We start from the raw sequence: 21061 nt of genomic DNA on the forward strand, positions 1-21061 counted from the left end.
AAATTTAAGCACTTCTGAAATTCGTCACACGCTAGTGTTCCTTGGGCATGTTGGTGCACACGACCGTGTCCTACTTTGTTCGCTTCTCCCATGCTCGTGTTTAAATGTACATTGTTATTTTATCAGTCTTGAGCACGGGTGGTAGGCAAGGGCGTGCCGAATGCCCGTGTTAAATTCTCAATCTCAACCACGGTTTATAGACACAGGAGTGTCACACACCTGTGTTGTTTTGACAGACTCGCCGACAGCCACGTCGCACGGTCGTGGCAACTTACCGCATCTTGTGTTGTAGAAAGATTTTGCCCTGTTTCCACACGGCCGTATTGCACGGCTCTGTCTCCTCCTGTGGTGTGAGCACGGCCTAAGGCACGCCCGTGTGCCTGGCGGTGTGGATTAGAAAACCTGTGTTTCAAGGACTCAGTTAGTGATTAGATGTTAAAAACTAAAATTTTAAAGAAATCAATACTGTTAGTGCTCGGGTTGCCTCCCGAGAAGCGCTTATTTATAGTCTAAGCTCGACTTACCTCTCTTGTTGCATGGTCATGGTGGTTCGAAGAGTTTACACTCCTCATCCCTACTATCAATTTTATCAACATAAGGTTTAAGACAAGTATTATTTACCTTGAACATGCCGAATTTGGGATGAATTACCTCGACTGTACTGTATGGAAAAATGCTAAGTACCGTAAGAGGGATTTCTTCATTTGGTTCAGAACTGGTAATACGAGGGTCTGCTACGTCTAATAGCACTTTGTCTCCAACCTTAAGTTGATCTGAGGAAAAATTTAGCTTATCATGGCGTGGTTTTGGTTTATCGTGTGTTCTGGGTTTATGAGTCCGCCATTCATCTAGCTCATAGATTTGTAGCCTTCGTTCTTCATAGATGGGTCCTTTGTTGTTGTTTGAACATGGCTCATGTATGTTCTTTGAACCTATTTCCTGCAAAGTAGGTTACACCACATGGTCAGTTTTAGTAGAATGATTTATACAACCACCTTCAATTTTCGATGTGTTACTCGAATTACGAGCTTGAAGGGTGATTGTTTCATCTCCCACACGAAGTGTGAGTTCACCTATGCCAACATCAATTATTGTTCTAGCAGTTTTTAAAAAGGGCCTCCCTAAAATTAAAGGAATGTTACTATCCTTCTCTATGTCTAGAACAACGAAATCAACTGGGAATATAAATTTGTCAATTTTAACAAGTACATCTTCAATAATACCCCTAGGAAATTTGATTGTTTTATCAGCTAATTGAATACTCATCCTAGTTTGTTTGGGTTTCCTAAGACCTAGTTGCTTAAACATTTTGTAAGGCATAACATTGATGCTAGCCCCGAAATCAGAAAAAGCATTATTAACATCTAAGCTACCAATTAAACAAGGAATCGTAAAACTTCCTGGATATTTTAATTTGTTGGCCAGTTTATTCTATAGTATGGCTGATCAAACCGTATTTAGCTCTACATGCGACGACTCATCTAACTTCTGCTTATTTGTTAAAAGCTCCTTTAAGAATTTGACTGCGTTTGGCATCTATGAAAGAGCTTCAATAAACAGTAAGTTAATATGTAATTTCTTTAATAATTTAAGGAATTTACCGAATTATTCGTCTGTGCAGTCTTTCCTTGTCGCATTGGGGTATGGCACACGAGGTTTGTACTCTTTACTCACCGGTGTTTGTTCACTGTGGTCTACCTCACCTTTGCTTTTACTTACCACGATTCCTTGCCTTGGTTCTGGTTCAGGTTCCACTAACCCTTCCTTGTCTTGGATGGTAATTACGTTGAGTTGTTCCCTTGAGTTAGATTCAATGTTACTCGACAGGCTACCTTGTGGTCGTTCAGATATTAATTTGGTGAGCTATCCTATCTGAGTTTCGAGCACTTGGATCGACACTTGTTGATTCTTAAGTGCTGTCTCGGTATTCTGAAAATGAGTTTCTGACACTGAGATGAATTTTGTTAGCATCTCTTCAAGGTTCGGCTTTTTCTCTTGTCGATAAGGTGTTTGTTGGAAGCCTGGAGGTGGTGGTGGTTTCTGATTTCCTTGGCCTCCCCATGAAAAATTTGGGTGGTTCCTCCAACCTGCATTGTAAGTGTTACTATAAGGATTATTTTGAGATCGAGGATTATTACCCATGTAATTTAACTACTCGTTCTCCATGTTGTGGCCATAAGGTGGGTATTCTGAATTGCTTGATCCACCTCCACTTGCTTCGCACTGCATTATTGGGTGAACCTGTGAAGAACCAACAAAACTGCCAATTTTTCTATTCAAAAGTTCTACCTGATTAGAGAGCATGGTGACCAAATAGACGTTAAAAACGCCGGCTGTTTTCATTGGTTTTGTCCTCATGACTTGCCACTGATAATTATTCAGTGACATCTCTTCTATAAATTCATAAGCATCCTCAGGTGTCTTATTATTGATAGTTCCTCTAGCAGCTACGTCAATCATCTATCTAATCGAAGGATTCAGGCCATTGTGAAACATTTGAACCTGTAGCCAGAGTGGTAACCCATGGTGAGGGCACCTTCTCAACAAATCCTTGTATCTCTCTCATGCATCATAGATTGTTTCTAAATCCATCTGTAAAAAAGAAGAGATATCATTACGTAATTTAGCCATTTTAGCCAGTGAAAAATATTTTAATAAAAACTTTTCGGTAATTTATTCCCAAGTAGTGATTGACCCTCATGGTAATGAGTTCAACCACTATTTAGCTTTGTTCCTCAATGAAAAAGGGAATAACCGAAGGCAAATAGCATCATCAGAAACGCCATTAATTTTAAAAGAGTCACAAAGTTCCAAAAAATTTTCCATGTGAGCGTTAGGATCCTCGTCCTGCAAACCATCAAACTGAACAAATTGCTGTATCATTTGTATTGTGTGAGGTTTCAGTTCAAAATTATTTGCAGCGACAGCAAGCCTAACTATGCTTGATTCAGTTCCAGTTAGAGAAGGTTTAGCATAATCATACATAGTACACGGAGCAGTATTCTGATTAGCAGCAATCGCAGGACGGAGTGGATTTTCTTGATTTTCAGCCATCTCCTCGGTTGTGGTTAAAGTATCGTCCTCTTGCTCCTCCTCTGTATATCTTAAGCTTCTCCTTATTTCTCTTCGGTTTCTGCGAACTGTGCGATCGATCTCACTGTCGTAAAGTAATGGTCCTGACGGGTTTCTTCTGGTCATAAACTAGAAAAACCTGTCAGAAGAAAATAAAATAAAAGTTAGAAACGTGAAATTAAACTAAAAATAAATTGCACTAAAATTAAATATGGCTAAAGTAATAAAAATCGAGTGTTCCTAATATAGTAGTTCCTCAGAAACAGCGCCAAAAACTTGATGCGTGATATTCATGACAGATTTTAAAAATTTATAATTAATTGTTCTTGAAACTAACTATTATCACGATAAAGGCAAGTGTACCTATCGAACAGTAGTATAGCTTTAGCAAGACCGGATTGTCGAACCCAAAAGAACCAAGAGTACTAGTCATTACTTTTCTTTTTATTATCTATCCTAAAAATTAAGGGATTTGTTTATCTAAACTAATTAATTAAACTAAGGGTGCACAGAGAGAAAATTGGGGAAAAGCCTTTGGGAAAACTTGATTGATGAAGACAATACCCAAGGAAAAATCCACCTAGACTTCACTTGTTATTCGACTCTAAATCAGAAGATTTATTTATTTGACTTGATCCGTAGAAATCCCTAAGTTATATTATTATCTCTCTCGAGACTAATAACGTCTAACCCTAGGTTGATTAATTGAAATCTCTTTCTAATTAACACCCTAGTGTTACATTAACTCGATTTATGGACTCCCTTATTAGGTTTCACCCTAATCCGGCAAAATCTTATCACCCTATCTCTAGGCGTGCAATCAACTCCGCTTAATTATGACAAATTTACTCTTACACAGGGACTTTTGCTCCTCTGAATAAGCGTATTAACTTGAATCAATATCCTGGAATATTAAAACAAGAATTAAGAACACATAATTAAGAACAAGTCAAATATTTATCATACAATTCAGATAATAATAACAAGATCTGTCTTAGGTTTCATTCCCTTTAGGTATTTAGGGGTTTTAGTTCATAATTATGAAAGAAAACATCTCAAAAGAATAAAGATAACAAAACATAAAGAAAACCCAAAACTCTTGAAGGAAATTGAAGGGAGACCTTCAGTCTTGACGATGAATCCGGGTTCTGAGATGGATCAATCGGCTTTCCTTGAGTAATTCCTTACCTCCTACTCCGTGTGTCCTTTTCTAGTGCCTCTTGGGTGTTTAAATAGGCTTTAGAATGCTTAAGATCCCTCAAAAGTGGCCTTTTCTGAATAGGACTATACTTGGGCTCGATAGGGACACGCCCGTGTGCGACTGCTTCAGACCGTGGTCAAGGCTATTCAATAGGCACGGGCATGTGGTCTACCCGTGTAAGTCGTGCTTCGATTCTACCAAATGGACATGGCCGTGTGGACTACCCGTGTGAAGAAGTCCAGGTCGTGTTGATCTCTCATGTTGGTCTATTTTCTCCGTTTTAGGTCTGTTTCTCGCTCTTTTTATTCTCTTATGCTCACCTAGGTATAAAACATGAAATTAAAGGATTAGGAGCATCGAATTCACCAAATCTAAGGAGAACTCATCCATAAATGTTCTAAGCATGGGATAAAAATATGTATAAATTATAGTTTATCAGCATCCCTCTTACGTTTGCTTTTCTCTCTGCTCTAGTGCTCAGCGTGCATCACATTCTCAGTAATTTTTTCCTTGTCAACCAGTGCTGCAAAATCCACTCCCTTTGAGGAGCTATCAAAACCCTTAATCCATCTCTGAAGCCATCCTTAAATCGAACACACCGCTCGTATTCTGTAGCCACCATCCCACGTGCATAGCGACTCAGCCACAAAAATTTGGCCTCATATTCAGCCACTATCCCATTACCCTGAATTAAGTTCAGAAATTCCCTCCTACGGGCATCCACATAGCTAACACCCACATACTTAGCCTGAAACATAGTCTTGAAAAACTCCCAGGTCAAACGATCGGCTTAAGTGCCCTCTTTGACTATAAGCCACCACTGGTAAGCCTCGTCTCTCAACAGTGATATTGCACCTTTTAGCTTCTGATCAGGAGTGCAATCAAGGTCATCCATGATCCTCCCTATGGCCTCAATCCAATATTCAGTCACATTATGGGCAACTCCAGCAGTACCCCTGAATATCTCCGCCCTATTAGACCTAAGTCATTCCGTAATTGACCTACGGCCCACATTCCAGCACTAGGCCCGTCGACCCTTTCCAGAATCCTCAACATTGCTTGTGACAGTGCACCGTCCCTAGCTGCTCAATTTTGAGACCCTGTCTCAGCCATAGGTGAAGCTGATGCCTCTCTAACTTTTTCATTAGGCTGGTGTCCAAAAGACGATAACCCAGCCCGAGCAATTCCCCAGCCTCTGTCCCGGCTTCTACCACGAATACCTCTAGTGCTCATTATCCAAATGTGCTTTTATCTGTATTAAAAGTTTTATACCAATCAGTTTTATTATTCCAGTTGTTTATTACAGATATTTTATGAACAGTATTATTTCAAATTCTATTTTCACAGTTCGCAATTTTGAAGTTCACTCAATCTAAAGAGTTGTCAGTACAGTTTTACTACCTAAGTAGTTTTGGTAATAACATTTCTATATTCTTATTTCAGTATAAATGATGCGTGATATTTGTGACAGGTTTTAAATATTTATAATGAATCGTTCTTGAAACTAACTATTATCACGATGAAGGCAAGTGTACCTATCAAACAGTAGTATAATTTTAGCAAGACCAGATTGTCGAACCCAATGGAACTAAAAGTACTAGTAATGACTGTCTTTTTATTATCTAGCCTAAGAATAATGGGGTTTGTTTTAACTAACTAATTAACTAAACTAAGAAATCACAGAAAATAGAATTGGGGAATTACTTTTGGAAAAATGATTGAATTAAGACAATACCTAAGGAAAAATCACCTAGACTTCACTTGTTATTTGACTCTGAATCGGACGATTTATTCATTTGACTTGATCCATAGAAATCCCTAAGTTATATTATTATCCCTCTTGAGACTAACAATTTCTAGCGCTAGGTTGAATAATTGAAATCTCTTTCTAATTAACTCTCTAAGGTTGCATTAACTCGATCTATGGATCCCCTTATTAGGTTTCACCCTAATCCGGCAAAATCTTATCACCCTATCTCTAGGCGCGCAATCAACTCCGCTTAATTATGAAAAATGTACTCTCAGACAGGGTCTTTTCCTCCTCTAAATAAGAGCTTAACTTGAATCAATATCCTGGAATATCAAAACAAGAATTAAGAACACATAATTAAGAACAAGCCAAATATTTATCATACAATTCAGATAATAATAACAAGATCTGCCTTAGGTTTCATTCCCCTTAGGTATTTAGGGGTTTTAGTTCATAACTAAAAAGGTAAACATCTTAGAAGAATAATGAATACAAAACATAAAGAAAAACCCAAAACTCCTGAAGGGAAATTGAGGGGAGATCTTCAGTCTTGATGATGAATCCCACTTCTAAGATGGATCAATCGACTTTCCTTGAGCAGTTCCCTGCTTCCCTCTCTGTGTGTCCCTTTTTCTCCTCCTCTAGGGTGTATTTATAGGCTTTAGAATGCCTAAGAACCCTCAAAATTGGTATTTTCCAAATTGGACTAAACTTTGGCTCGGCAGGGACACGCCCGTGTGACACGTTCGTGTACGATTGCTTAAGGCCGTGGTCAAGCCTGTTAAATAGGCACGGGCGTATGGTCCACCCGTGTGAGTCGTGCTTCAATTCTGTCAAATTAGCACGACCGTGTGGTCTGCTCGTGTGAGGAGGTCCAGGCCATATTGATTTCGTACGTTGGCCCATTTTGTCCGTTTTTGGCCCGTTTCTCGTTCCTTTCTCTCCTATGCTCACCTAAGTGTAAAACATGAAATTAAGGTATTAGGAGCATCGAATTCACCAATTTTAAGGAAAATTCATCCATAAAATGTCCTAAGCATAGGATTAAAACATGTATGAATTACGGTTACCCCCACACTTAAGCATTTGCTTGTCCTCAAGCAAAATCCTCAACTCATAATCAAAATTAATTATTCTCAACTTATAATTTCTATCGATAATATCTCAAAATAATCCATAGGAAGTCATACATTGAAAATTCAACTAAAAGAATATCAAAGTTTCAAACATTCCAAGTTGAGCATTTTATCATGAAAACATAGGTGTATCCCTTCATTTAAGTAATTACCTTTGATTCAAAATATCATAGAGTTTCACATCCTCACTAAAGATTCACTCAAATCACTCGAGGTGTTTAAGGACAATAAAATGAAGCACTTAATAGTCAATAATGAAGAGTCATTACCATAGGCTTGCATGAAAATCAAATCTCTACCACTATAAATTGATATGAAACATCAATCAAAAGGTCTTTAGAGGGTTGTAACGTGGCTTTGGTTAGAGGGTGTGGTCACAAGCTGAAAGAAAGGGTTAGAATCAAAATTGAATTGAAAAATTGGCTAACTAGAAAAATGACTAGACAACAATTGCATACAACAAATCTTGTTCTCAGAATATGGAATTTAACTTCTTTAGCTCAGAAGATCACTACTACTAATATGTATACATTTTTTTAAGAACAAGTCAAATTACAAAATAGAATAAAACATAGTTAAGCAATTATTCTAACTCAAATCTCGACAAAAATAGGGATCAAATTAATTTAGGGGATTTCAACAATAATGAGTTATGGGTTAATATTGAGGGTAAATCAATAAATGGGTTACTAGGCTCAAGGGGGTTCACTAAGGGTTAATTGTGAAGGTAGGCCTTTATAGAGTTAGTGGGTTAAACCTAAGTGCCTTTATCATTTTGACATATCAAATCAAATGGCGTGGTCTTAACATGCATAATCAAGCAAGTTCTAGAATAACAATTCAATACTGACGCTCTCATAATGAAAGTGAGCATGAAAGAAATAATAGATGCTCTAAAGGCTTAATATCTCACAAAAATTATGGCTTTTTTTTATGTTTAAACTTGTGACTTCCAACTCAAAATAATACCTAAACTTGGGGAAACAACCTAAAAGTTTTTAATTCTTCAAAAATCAACTTATCATGCTTGATTCCCTAATGTCTTAAAGTTTAAACAATCAATGCATAAATGCCTATGTTTTAATTCAAGATATATCAATAAACATTATAGACTAATTGGAATTCATTCTAATAATGATATGAGAAGATCGCATGAGAATAAAACAAAATTCAGGGATTTTTCTGATATAAAAGACCCCCCATACTTTAAATGTACATTGCCCTCAATGTACAAAGATAGATATAATGAAAAAGATAGATTTATAATCATAAGATAGGGAAAGAAGTGAAACTTCCTGAATGATGAATGAATTCCTTGAACTGGAGTTTTGAAGGATAACCGGCATGAGAGTGGAGAAGGATACTCAGGTGGTGGTAGAGGTTCATTAGTCCATAAGTCCTGCACCAAAAGAATATTATATCTGGTGGTAGCTATGGTCGTGCTCGACCAGGACATGGCAGTCGTGGAAAGCCTTTCTCGGGGGAGTTTTTAGTTCCTATGCGAGGATGAGCTTTGGAGCTCTTTCTGACTGTGATAAAATCAGGAACTCTTTAAGAGGTATACTGAAGCATAATTACTCGTAGTGAAATAGCCGAAGAATAAAAATTGTAAAAACTCAGGATAAAATAGTATTGAAAGGAAATAAATAAAATAATTTCAAATTATAAAGATAAAAATAAAATAAAATAAATAATAGGTGTTTATAGAGAAATTGGGGCACACAGCCGTGCGTTTCGTAGTTTTCAAATTAGGTGCATTGGTGTACACGGCCATGTTACACGACCATGCTGATCTCCGTTCGCTTCTCTCATGCCCGTGTATGCAGGCGCACGCCCGTGTTAAATTGACAGGTTTACCCACAGTTTCAAAACACAGGCGTGTTGCACGCCCGTGTTATTTTGGCAATTTCGCCCACGGCCATGTCGCACGGCTGTGGTGATTTATCATAGCCCGTGCTGGGAAAAATCTTTGCCCTGTTTCCACACGGCCTAAGGGACGCCCATGTGCTAGGCCGTGTCTGTGTGGGAAACCTGTATTCAAGAGCTCTGTTAGTAAGTTAGGTGTTTAAACACTAAAATTTAAAGAAGTTAATATAGTTAGTGCTCGAGTTGCCTCCCGAGAAGTGCTTATTTATAGTCTAAGCTCGACTTACCTCTCCATTGAATGGTCATGGTGGTTCGAGGAGTTTATACTCCTCATTCCTACTGTGAATCTCATCAAAATAAGGTTTTAGGCGGGTATTGTTTACCTTAAAAGTGTCGAACTTAGAATGATTTACCTCGACTGTACCGAATGGGAAAATGCTAAGTATCGTAAGAGGGATTTCTTCATTCAGTTTGGTAGTGACAATGTGAGGATCTGCGACATCTAATAAAACTTTATCTCCAACCTTAAGTTGATTTGGAAAGGTATTGAGCTCATCCTGGCGTAGTTTTGGTTTATCGTGTGTTCTCGGTTTATGTGTCCGCCATTCATCTAGCTCCTCAATTTGTAGCCTTCATTCTTCATGAGTAGGTCCTCTACTATTACTTGAAAATGGCTCATGTACTTCCTTCAAACTCATTTCCTGCAAAGTAGGTTGTACCATATGATCAGTTTTAGTAGAGTGGTTTAGACAATCACCTTTAATTTTCGATGTGTTGCTGGAATTGCGAGCTTGAAGAGTGATTGTTTCGTCTCCCACAAGAAGTGTGAGCTCACCTGTGCCAACATCAATAATCATTCTAGCAGTTGCTAAAAAGGGCCTTCCTAAAATCAAAGGAGTGTTGCTATCCTCCTCTATGTCTAGAACAACGAAGTCAACGGGAAATATAAATTTATCGATTTTAACTAGCACATCTTCAATAATACCCTTAGAAAATCTTATAGTTTTATCTGCTTATTGAATGCTCATCCTAGTCTGTTTGGGTTTTCCAAAACCTAGTTGTTTAAACATTTTGTAAGGCATGACGTTAATACTAGCCCCTAAACCAGCTAATACATTATTAACATCTAAACTACCAATTAAGCAATGAATCGTAAAAATATCAGGATCTTTTAGTTTGTTGGGTAGTTTATTTTGTAGAATAGCTGAGCAAACTGGTTTAGCTTCACATGTGAAGCCTCGTCCAACTTTTTCTTATTTACTACAAGCTCCTTTAAAAATTTCATTGCATTTGGCATCTGCGATAGAGCTTCAATAAACGGTAAGTTAATATGTAATTTTTTTTAAGAGTTTAAGAAATTTACCAAATTATTCATCTGAGCGGTCTTTCCTTGTCACATTAAGGTATGACACACGAGGTTTGTATTCTGTACTTACCGGTTTCTACTCATTGTGGTCTACCTCACCTTTGCCTTTGCTTATCTCAATTTCTTGCCTTGGTTCTGGTTCAAGTGTGACTAACCCTTCCTCATCTTGACTAGTAATCGCGTTGAGTTGCTCCCTTGGGTTAGATCCTGTGTTGCTTGGCAAGCTACCTTATGGTCGTTTAGAAATCAACTTGGCAAGCTATCCAATCTGAGTTTCAAGCCCTTCGATCGATGCTTGTTGATTCTTAAGTGCTGTCTCGGTATTTTGAAAATGGGTTTCTGACACCAAGATGAATTTCGTTAGCATCTCCTCTAGGTTCAGCTTCTTTTCTTGCTGGTAAGGTGGTTCTTGAAAACCCAGAGGATGTTGTGGCCTTTGATTTCCTTGACCGCCCCACGAGAAATTGGGATGGTTCCTCCAACCTGCATTATAAATGTTACTATATGGGTTATTTTGGGATCTAGAGTTATTGTTACCCATATATTAGACTTGTTCCTCCTCGATGCTAGGGTTGAAGGGTTGATATTCTATGCATGCTCCTCCTCCATTCGAATCGCACCTCATCACTGGATGTACCTGAGTAGAACCACACAAATCGTCAATCTTTTTATTTAAGAGTTCTACTTGGTTAGATAGCATAGTAACCGCGTCGAGGTTGAAAACACTGGCTGCTTTCATCGGCTTTGTTCTCATAACTTGCCACTGATAGTTATTCAATGACATCTCATCAATAAATTCGTAAGTCGCCTCAGGTGTTTTATTATTGATAGTTCCTCCAGCGGCTGCATCAATCATCTGCTGAGTCGAAGGATTCAGGCCATTATGGAACGTTTGAACATGTAGCCAAAGGGGTAACCCATGGTGAGGGCACCTTCTTAAAAGGTCCTTATATCTCTCCCATGCATCATAGAGTGTTTCTAAATCCATCTTCACAAAAGAAGAGATATCATTACATAATTTAGCTGTTTTTGCTGGTGGAAAATATTTTAATAAAAATTTTTCGGTCGTTTGTTCCCAAGTAGTTATTGACCCTCGTGGTAACGAGTTCAACCACTGTTTAGCTTTGTTCTTTAATGAAAAGGGAAACAACCGAAGACATATGGCATCATCAGAAACGCCATTGATTTTAAATGTATCGCAAAATTCTAGGAAATTTGCCAAGTGAGCGTTGGGATCCTCGTCCTGCAAACCATCAAACTGAACAAACTGTTGTATCATTTTAATTGTGTTAGGTTTCAGTTCAAAATTGTTTGCAGTAATAGCAGGTCTAACTATACTTGACTCAGCTCTTATTAAATTAGGTTTAGCATAATCATACATAGTGTGTGGAGCAGGATTCTGATTAACAGCAATCGCAGGAGGTAGCGGATTTTCTTGGTTTTTAGTCATCTCCTCAGTTAGGGTTTGAATATCGTCTTCTTGCTCGTTCTCTATGTATCTTAAGCTTCACCTTATTTCTCTTTGGTTTCTGCGAACTGTGTGATCGATCTCACTGTCAAAAAGTAATGGTCCTGACGGGTTTCTTCTACTCATAAACTATAAGAACTTTCCAGAAAAAGGGAAAAAGAAGAATTAGTAATAAAAATTAGAAATAAATTTAAATTGCAGTAAAAGTAAATGGCTAAAGTAATAAAAATCGAGTGTTCCTAATATCTTAGTTCCCCAGCAACAGCGCCAAAAACTTGATGCGTGATATTCGTAATAGGTTTTAAATATTTATAATGAGTTGTTCTTGAAACTAACTATTATCACGATGAAGGCAAGTGTACCTATCGAATAGTAGTACAGTTTTAGCAAAACCGGATTGTTGAACCCAAAGGAACTAAAAGTACTAGTAATGACTGTCTTTTTATTATCTAGCTTAAGAATAATGGGGTTTGTTTTAACTAACTAATTAACTAAACTAAGAAATCACAGAAAATAGAATTGGGGAATTACTTTTGGAAAAACGATTGAATTAAGACAATACCTAAGGAAAAATCCACCTAGACTTCACTTGTTATTTGACTCTGAATCGGACGATTTATTCATTTGACTTGATCCGTAGAAATACGTAAGTTATATTATTATCCCTCCGAGACTAACAACGTCTAACCCTAGGTTGAATAATTGAAATCTCTTTCTAATTAACTCTCTAGGGTTGCATTAACTCGATCTATGGATCCCCTTATTAGGTTTCACCCTAATCTGGAAAAATCTTGTCACCCTATCTCTAGGCGCGCAATCAACTCCGCTTAATTATGACAAATGTACTCTTAGACAGGGTCTATTCCTCCTCTAAATAAGAGCTTAACTTGAATCAATATCTTGGAATATCAAAACAAGAATTAAGAACACATAATTAAGAACAAGTCAAATATTTATCATACAATTCAGATAATAATAACAAGATCTGTCTTAGGTTTCATTCCCCTTAGGTATTTAAGGGTTTTAGTTCATAACTAAAAAGGTAAACATCTTAGAAGAATAATGAATACAAAACATAAAGAAAAACCCAAAACTCCTGAAGGGAAATTGAGGGGAGATCTTCAGTCTTGATGATGAATCCCGCTTTTGAGATGGATCAATCGGCTTTCCTTGAGCAGTTCCCTACTTCCCTCTCTGTGTGTCTCTTTTTCCCCTCCTCTAGGGTGTATTTATAGGCTTTGGAATGCCTAAGAACCCTCAAAATTGGCCTTTTTCGGATTGGACTAAACTCAGGCTCGGCAGGGACACGCCCGTGTGACACGCTCGTGTGCAATTGCTTAAGGCAGTGGTCAAGCCTGTTAAATAGGCATGAACGTGTGGTCCACCCGTGTGAGTCGTGCTTTGATTCTGTCAAATTGACACGACCGTGTGGTCTACCTGTGTGAGGAGGTCCAGGCCGTGTTGATTTTGTACGTTGGCCCATTTTGTATGTTTTTGGCCCATTTCTCGTTCCTTTCACTCTCTTATGCTCACCTAAGTGTAAAATATGAAATTAAGACATTAGGAGCATCGAATTCACCAATTTTAAGGAAAATTCATCCATAAAATGTACTAAGCATAGGATAAAATATTTATGAATTACAGTTTATCAATAAGCAATCAGAAGACTTACCGGATCAGGGCGGAGACTAGGTGTACCACTCTTTCAGTAAAACATTTCCAAACAATCATTTTAAACCATTTGAACCAATTTTGCCAAAATTTCCATGTTTTTGAAAAACCCAAATCCACAGCAGAGCTTTGCAACCTGGTTCTGATACCACTAAATGTAACACCCCAAACCCGGCTTAGACGTTATGGCCTTATCTATGATGTCACATTAGAGTGTTTTTTCCTCCAACACATGAATTCTGTGAAAAAGCCTTTTGTAGGTTCTCAAGAAAAGTTTAGAGTGTTTGGTTCATTGCAAAAATTCAGGTTGGTTTAGCAAATTATTGTTTATAAAGTTTGTTATTTAAACTTTAAAACGGTGCTTGTCGCGGAAGCTTTCAAAATGTGTTGCGTAAGCGTGATGTGTTTAGAAAATCATTTGTTTGTATTTACTTGAAAATCCGAATCCTATCACTAACAGGTAAAATAAAGTAAATAAAATCCCCAAATAAAAATAAAAATTAAAAAGGCCTTATTACATAATGAAAACCCAAAATAAAATATTAGATGTAATATTTAAAGAAACTACGTTGAGTGGCCACCTCGGAGTCTTCCGTCGCTCGATTCGTCTAAGCCTGAGGATTACCTACATAGTTAGCAGATGGGTGAGTTTACGAAACTCAGTGTGTGAAATCCCATAACAGCAACCAACCAGTGCAAACACAGTCTGGGCCTAAGCCCTTTAGTATCAGTAAGGGCCTTAGCCCTCTTTTCCAGTAAAAATAGCAATCTAGGACATAGCCCGTATCAGTAATAGAGGCAGTATGGGCCTTGACCCATTTCAGTACAGCATGCAAGCAAAGAATCCTACCCAATCCATTCGCTACACACCATCTCCGTACCAGCCCTACACATCATGTGGGGATTAAATCGACCCACCCAGCCTACACACCAAGTCATACCGATTCCGATACTATACAGTAATTGCAGCAGAACTGCCAATAATATGCTTATAGCCTTTCAGTGCACTTCCTTCAAAATCATATATCCCACCCCATGTAATGCAACATACTATCATATGCGTATGTAGAGATGTCATGCTCAAAAAAAGTCATACATAATACAGGGGTGTTTCAGTCAATTTACCTCACAGGGGTATAATGGTCATTTTCTCAGTATGGGTTCTAAGTGTACTTACCGACCCTACAGTAGGTCCACAGTTATCTTGAACGATCCGTGCAACCTTATCAGTCAATCAATGCGAATGGGCCTTAAGCCCATATTACGGGCCTATTTGGGCCCACACTCTCGTATGACCCATATAGCCTAAAAATGGCCTTAGTCGTGTAGTTCACACAACCTGGCCCACAATTCACCATACTTTGTACAATTTCTCCACGTAGGCCTACAGGCCATTGGGCCCACACGGCCTAATTCGGCCTAGAATGGCCTAAAACCACTTTGGCCCATGAAAATGCTTATGGCCATTCTGTCGACATCATGGCCTCGTTTTACTACTAGGTATGCCACACGGGCGGCCATACGCTCGAGTAGTGCCGACAGCCCACTTTTCGGCTTTTCGGCTTTTGATATCATACATCTAATGATAGTGTTCACACACTTGTTATGGAGTTGTAGCTGAAATGCCTCTGAGATCCAGAACCTATGGTTAACCACAACCTCTCATTAGTCTCAAACCTTTGTTAATCCAATACCATAAAATTGAAACCGCCTTAACCAAGTCACACACTTACCAATCAATAACCGCAACCGTCCCTTGTTCTAACTCTACATACTCGTTCCAACTCTTTACCTTCACAAGTACAGTTAACCAACTTATTAACATCTATAATTCTACACAAATATAACTAAAACCTGAACCGATAGAGAAATTATCACTTGTAAAGGAGAAGTAATCAGCCCATACTTTGCTTATTGAAATCGAGCCCCTAGAAACATTCGGTAAAATCACTATGTTACGAGTCAATCATTTAGGTGAAAAAGAGAATGAATGAGCAGGGTACATCCGGCCCCCAGAAGAAGAAGTCGTCATTTTCTGAAAAGAAAACTTACCAAAACTTAGCCAAGACCCCAAGCCCAGAAGTCACCAGAATGGTAAAGAGATATTCCGCCAAGAGCAGAAAGAAGGAAAGTAGAAACAAGATATTCAACTTTGAAGAACAAAGAACCTTAGATTTGGCCAACAAAGAATAAAAGCAAAAAGGTCAAGGAAAGAGGAGAAAACAATCTGTCAAGAAAACATGAACCAAACCCGAAAGTTGAGAAGGAGAGGCAAAGAAAATGGTTGATTAAAAACACTGTTGTGAAGAGCCAAAAATGAAAATAGGCAAGTACCCGAATTGTCAAAACGAGAAGTACCCCTAAGACCCTTAGAGAAAATGACTATTCAAAAAAAAAGGAAAAACTCCAAAAAGCAAAAAGGAAAATGAGAGTGCTAAACTGACCAAATGAGGTGTATGACCCCTAGGCCGAATTCATGAGTGCCTAGATTCCCTATTCGCCCAACTTCCCACAACTTCAAATCCCTTGATTCGCTCCTAAAAACTCTCCTCCTATCTCTCCTCAACTTCCTCCTACCAACCCTCTATGACCGATTCAAACTCCCTTCCCGTTACCAGTGTTTCAGTTAACCACTACTACCTCCCCAAAGCAAGCAATAAAAATAATCTCCTTTATGCACGAGCAGAGATTCGAACCTCAAACTCCTTGCACACTCCACACGCCACCTACCACTAGGCTAGTATGCTTACTTTGTCAAGTTCTACTCACATTAATTTAAAAGTCTACTAGCAGCCGACAAGGGTTTATTCAAATAAACCCAAAATTTTTCTCAAGCCAGAACTTGAACCCATAACTTCTCAGACACTCCCAGAGCATTAAATCACTAAGCCAGACATACTTTTACGTTGCAAACACAAAGTAATTTTAACAAGGTTTCTAGGATTTGGGGCGTTACAGGTAAGATGTACTCGTTTCCCATGAAGAAATCGAAGAGTCACCAGGAACGTTCTACTTCATCGATGGGATATACGGGTAGAGCAAGTAGCTTCAAACGTCATAACCCTTCTTTCCTTATGGTAACTAGTGTAGGAAGTGTAGATGATCAAAAGCTGAGATGTAAAAGTTACAACAAATTTCATTTAGGATAGTGCCAAATGAAGAGCAAAACATGCTACAAATGTGGTTCTCTTGACCACTTCCTCAGAGATTGCCCGGAGTGAGCTGATAAAGAGGTGGAATTAGCTCCGAAGCCTAATGCTCCTATTTCTCGAGGTAGACCTTTGAGACATTTAGAAGTGAAAATGGCAGTCGAATTGTTTCTAAGGATACTATTGCAAAATCAGAGGCTCGAGCTCCAGTGAGAACCTATGCCATACTCGCTAGAGAGGAGGCCTCAGCTCCTGATGTCATTATGGGTATATTTTCTATCTATGATACTCATGCCATTGCCTTAGTTGACTTGAGATGCCTTAGTTGACTTGAGATCAACCCATTCATACATTTGCATGAAATTGGTGTCTAGTATGGATATGTCTGTGGAACCCACAAAATTTGTAATCAGGGTGTCAAACCCTCTAGTCAAGTTTGTGTTAGTAGATAAAGTTTGTAAGAATTGTCCTTTGACGATTCAAGGTCATTGTTTTTCAGCTAACCTTATGCTTTTGCCTTTCGATGAATTCGATGTAATACTTGGCATGGATTGGTTGGTCATTCATGATGTGATAGTAAATTGCGGTAGCAAGTATATTGAGTTGAAATGTTCAGATGGCGAAATTCTCTGAGTTAACTCAAGTGAGTTGAATACACCACTAGTTGTGATTACCTCAATGATGGCTTAAAGGTATATAAGAAAAAGGTATGAAGCCTACCTTACTTTTGTACTAAATACTAAAGAACCAGAGTTGAAGATTGAGCCGGTACCAATAATGCGTGAATATCTGGATGTATTCTCGAAAGAGTTGCCCGGTTTGCCTCCCATTAGAGAAGTAGAGTTTGGTGTTGAGTTAGTGCTAGGAACAACACCTATTTCTATTGCCCCGTATAGGATGGCACCAACCAAGTTGAAAGAGTTAAAAGTACAATTGCAAGAGCTAACGGATAAGGGTTTTCCATGACCAAGCTTTTCGTCTTAGGGTGTTCCCATATTATTTGTAAAGAAGAAAGATGGTTCGATAAGATTATGTATAGATTACTTCCAACTTAAGAAGGTAACTATTAAGAATAAGTATCCGTTGCCAATGATCGGCGACCTATTTGATTAGTTGAGAAGAGCCACTTTGTTTTCCAAAATAGATATGAGATCTGGCTATTATTAGTTGCGAGTTAAGGAGTCGAATGTGCCTAAGAATGCTTTCAGAATGATGTATGTCCATTATGAATTTCTTGTGATGCCTTTTGGATTGACGAATGCTCCGGTTGTGTTTATGGACTTGATGAATAGGATATTTCGGCCATACTTAGACAAGTTTGTTGTTGTATTTATTGATGATATCCTGATTTATTCCAAGGATGAGGCTGAACATGCGGAACATCTGGGAACTATTTTACAGACTTTACGGGACAAACAGTTGCAAGAGCGAGTTTTGGCTCTGAGAGGTAGGATTCTTGGGTCACATTATTTTGGGTGAAGGTATACGAGTTGATCCAAAAGATATATGCTATTGTCGAATGGAAGCCACCGAAGAACGTAACCAAGGTTAGAAGCTTTTTGGACTTAGTCAGTTACTATCGACATTTCATGAAAGGATTTTAGATGATTGTAACTCCTTTGATGAGGTTGCTGCAAAAAGATGTTAAGTTTGAATGGTTAAAAAAGTTTCACTAGAGTTTCGAGAAATTGAAGACGTTGCTGACCGAAGCTCCAGTTTTAGTGCAACCCGAGCCAAGAAAAGAATTCATAGTCTATAGTGATGCATCCTTAAATGGACTGGGTTGCATGCTTATGCAAGAGGGCAAAGTAATAGTCTATGCTTCGAGACAACTAAAGTCGAACGAAAGAAATTATCCAACACATGACTTAGAGTTGGCTGCCATTATATTTGCCTTGAAAATTTGGATACACCAATTGTATGGTGAAACTTGCCGCGTATTCACCGATCACAAGAGCCTGAAGTACTTGATGACTCAAAAAGAATTGAATCTGAGACAACGGAGTTGGTTAGAGCTGATTAAAGATTATGAGCTGATAATTGATTATCACCTAGGGAAGGCGAATGTGGTCGCCGATGCCTTGAGTAGAAAGTCCTTATTTACATTGAGAGTTATGAACACACGATTGGCGTTTTCTGATGATGGTTCAATTTTGGCAGAGTTAAGAACCATGCCGACCTTTCTCCAAGAAATTTGCGCAGCTCAGATCAATGATAATGACTTGCAAGTTAAGAGAGCACAATGTGAGACAGGCGTTGAGTCAGACTTTTGTATTGGTCCTAATGGTTGCTTGATGTTTCGAGATAGGGTATGTGTACCCAAAGATGATGAACTTATTCAGAAAATTTTGCAAGAGGCACAGGATAGTCATCTATCTATTCATCCAAGAAGTTCTAAGATGTATAATGATTTAAAAATAATGTACTGGTTGAATGGTATGAAAAGAGACATATCTGAATTTATGTTGAAATGCTTAATATGTCAATAGGTCAAGGCTGAACACCAAGTACCTTCGGGTTTATTACAGCCTGTGATGGTCCCCGAATGGAAGTGGGACAGGATTACCATGGATTTCATGACTGGATTATCGTTAACCCCGAAAAAAAAGATGTTGTATGGGTTTTAGTTGATAGACTAACTAAGTCAGCCCATTTCATTCTGGTACGGACATATTACTCTCTTGATAAACTGGCCGAGTGGTACATTTCTGAAATTGTGAGATTACACGGGGTACCGTTATCGATTATTTTAGATAGGGACCCGAGATTCACTCGAGATTTTGGAAGAAACTACAAGAAGCCTTGGGTACAAAGTTGAGTTTTAGTATGGCATTCCACCCACAGACTGATGGTTAGTCTGAGCAGACGATTCAGACTCTCGAGGACATGTTACAGTGTTGCGTCCTTGAATTTCTGGGTAGTTGGGAAAAATACTTGCCATTGGTGAAATTTGCCTACAATAATAGTTTCCAGACAAGTTTAAAGATGGCACCTTATGAGGCGTTGTATGGCAGAAAGTGCTGAAATCCGTTGTATTGGATAGAACTCAAAGAACACCAGATTCACAGAGTTGATTTGATCAAGGAAACTGAGGAAAAGGTAAAAGTGATACGAGATTGCTTGAAAGCGGCAATGGATAGGCAAAAGTCATATGCTGATTTGAAAAGAAAAAAGATTGAGTTTCAAGTTAAAGATTGAGTTTCAAAAAAAGAAAAGAGACCGGATATGACCTGTGGTGAAGAACCAATCAAGATTTTAGCTCGAGAAGTCAAACAGTTGAGGAATAAGAATATAGCCTTGGTGAAAGTTTTATGGCATAAACATGGAGTGGAAGAAGCTACATGGGAACCTGAAGAAGCCATAAGAAGTCAATATCCGAACCTGTTTACTGGTAAGACTTTCGAGGACGAAAGTCCTTAAAGGTGGAGAAATGTAACATTCCAAAATTGGGCCTAGTTGAAATAGTGGTTTCAGGACCACAAATCTGACATTAAAATATTTGTTTTATGATTTTTATAAGGTCTAGGATGTCAAAATAAGCATGTGTTAAAGTTTCATGAAGAAGTTCTAAGTATAAAGTGCCTTATTGGTAATTAGGGACCAAATTGAATAAGTTGTAAAATTTTTGTTCTAGAAGCAATTTGTATGAAATTACTTTAAATTATTAATTAGAAGGTCTTAAGGAATAATTTTCTCAATTTCTAAGTTTTTGGACAAAAATGGGCATACATGGAAAATTTTGAAAGGTTATTAAGGAAGGGCATTTTGGTCATTTGGTAATAAACTAAATAAAAAGGGAAAATGAAAGCAAAAATCAGCCATTTTTCTTCTCCATGATGCCAAAAATTTAAGGATCTCCATAGCTTGGGTTTTCAACATTTTCAAGCTCTATAGTAAGTGCTCCCTAGCCCCATTTTTAACGTTCTTCGTATTTTTGAGATCCTCGTAACATGCTCTCTCTATTTCTATCCATATTTCAAGCTAGGGTTCATGTTTAGAAATTTACCCATGCATGAGATGCTTGTGTTTTGATGATTTGTGGAGGAATATAAGAGTTTAGAGGATGGTAAACAACTTTTACTAAGTAGTTTTTCATGGAAATGACTTAAGGGACCATTTTGTAAAAGTTATGAAAATGGGTAGAAAAATGTGAAATGAAAGAAAATGTGTGCTGCTTTAAGCAAGAAAAATATTTGGCTACGCTTGGATAACCTAGAAATTTCATGCATTTCATTATACGAGCCTAGGGACTAAATTGTAAAAGTGTGAAAGGTTAGGGGCAAAATGGTCATTTTTATTGGGGGCAAAATTTAGGTCTAAATTGAACAATGTAAGGTATTAATAATTTATTTTTACTGATATAGACCCCGAGGAACCAATTC

General features: G+C 38.1%; 2 non-coding genes across 2 annotated transcripts; both read left to right on the plus strand.

Moving 5' to 3' along the window:
- The first annotated feature begins 2518 nt into the window (after positions 1–2518).
- Positions 2519–2625, plus strand: LOC128290934 (small nucleolar RNA R71). Its single transcript, XR_008280713.1, has one exon. It is a non-coding gene; the product is annotated as a small nucleolar RNA R71 (small nucleolar RNA).
- An 8680-nt stretch (positions 2626–11305) lies between these two features.
- LOC128291273 (small nucleolar RNA R71) lies at positions 11306–11412 on the plus strand. Its single transcript, XR_008281049.1, has one exon. It is a non-coding gene; the product is annotated as a small nucleolar RNA R71 (small nucleolar RNA).
- The last annotated feature ends 9649 nt before the right edge of the window (positions 11413–21061 follow it).

This window comes from Gossypium arboreum, chromosome 3 (assembly GCF_025698485.1).
Source record: "Gossypium arboreum isolate Shixiya-1 chromosome 3, ASM2569848v2, whole genome shotgun sequence".
NCBI classification, from domain to species: domain Eukaryota; kingdom Viridiplantae; phylum Streptophyta; class Magnoliopsida; order Malvales; family Malvaceae; genus Gossypium; species Gossypium arboreum.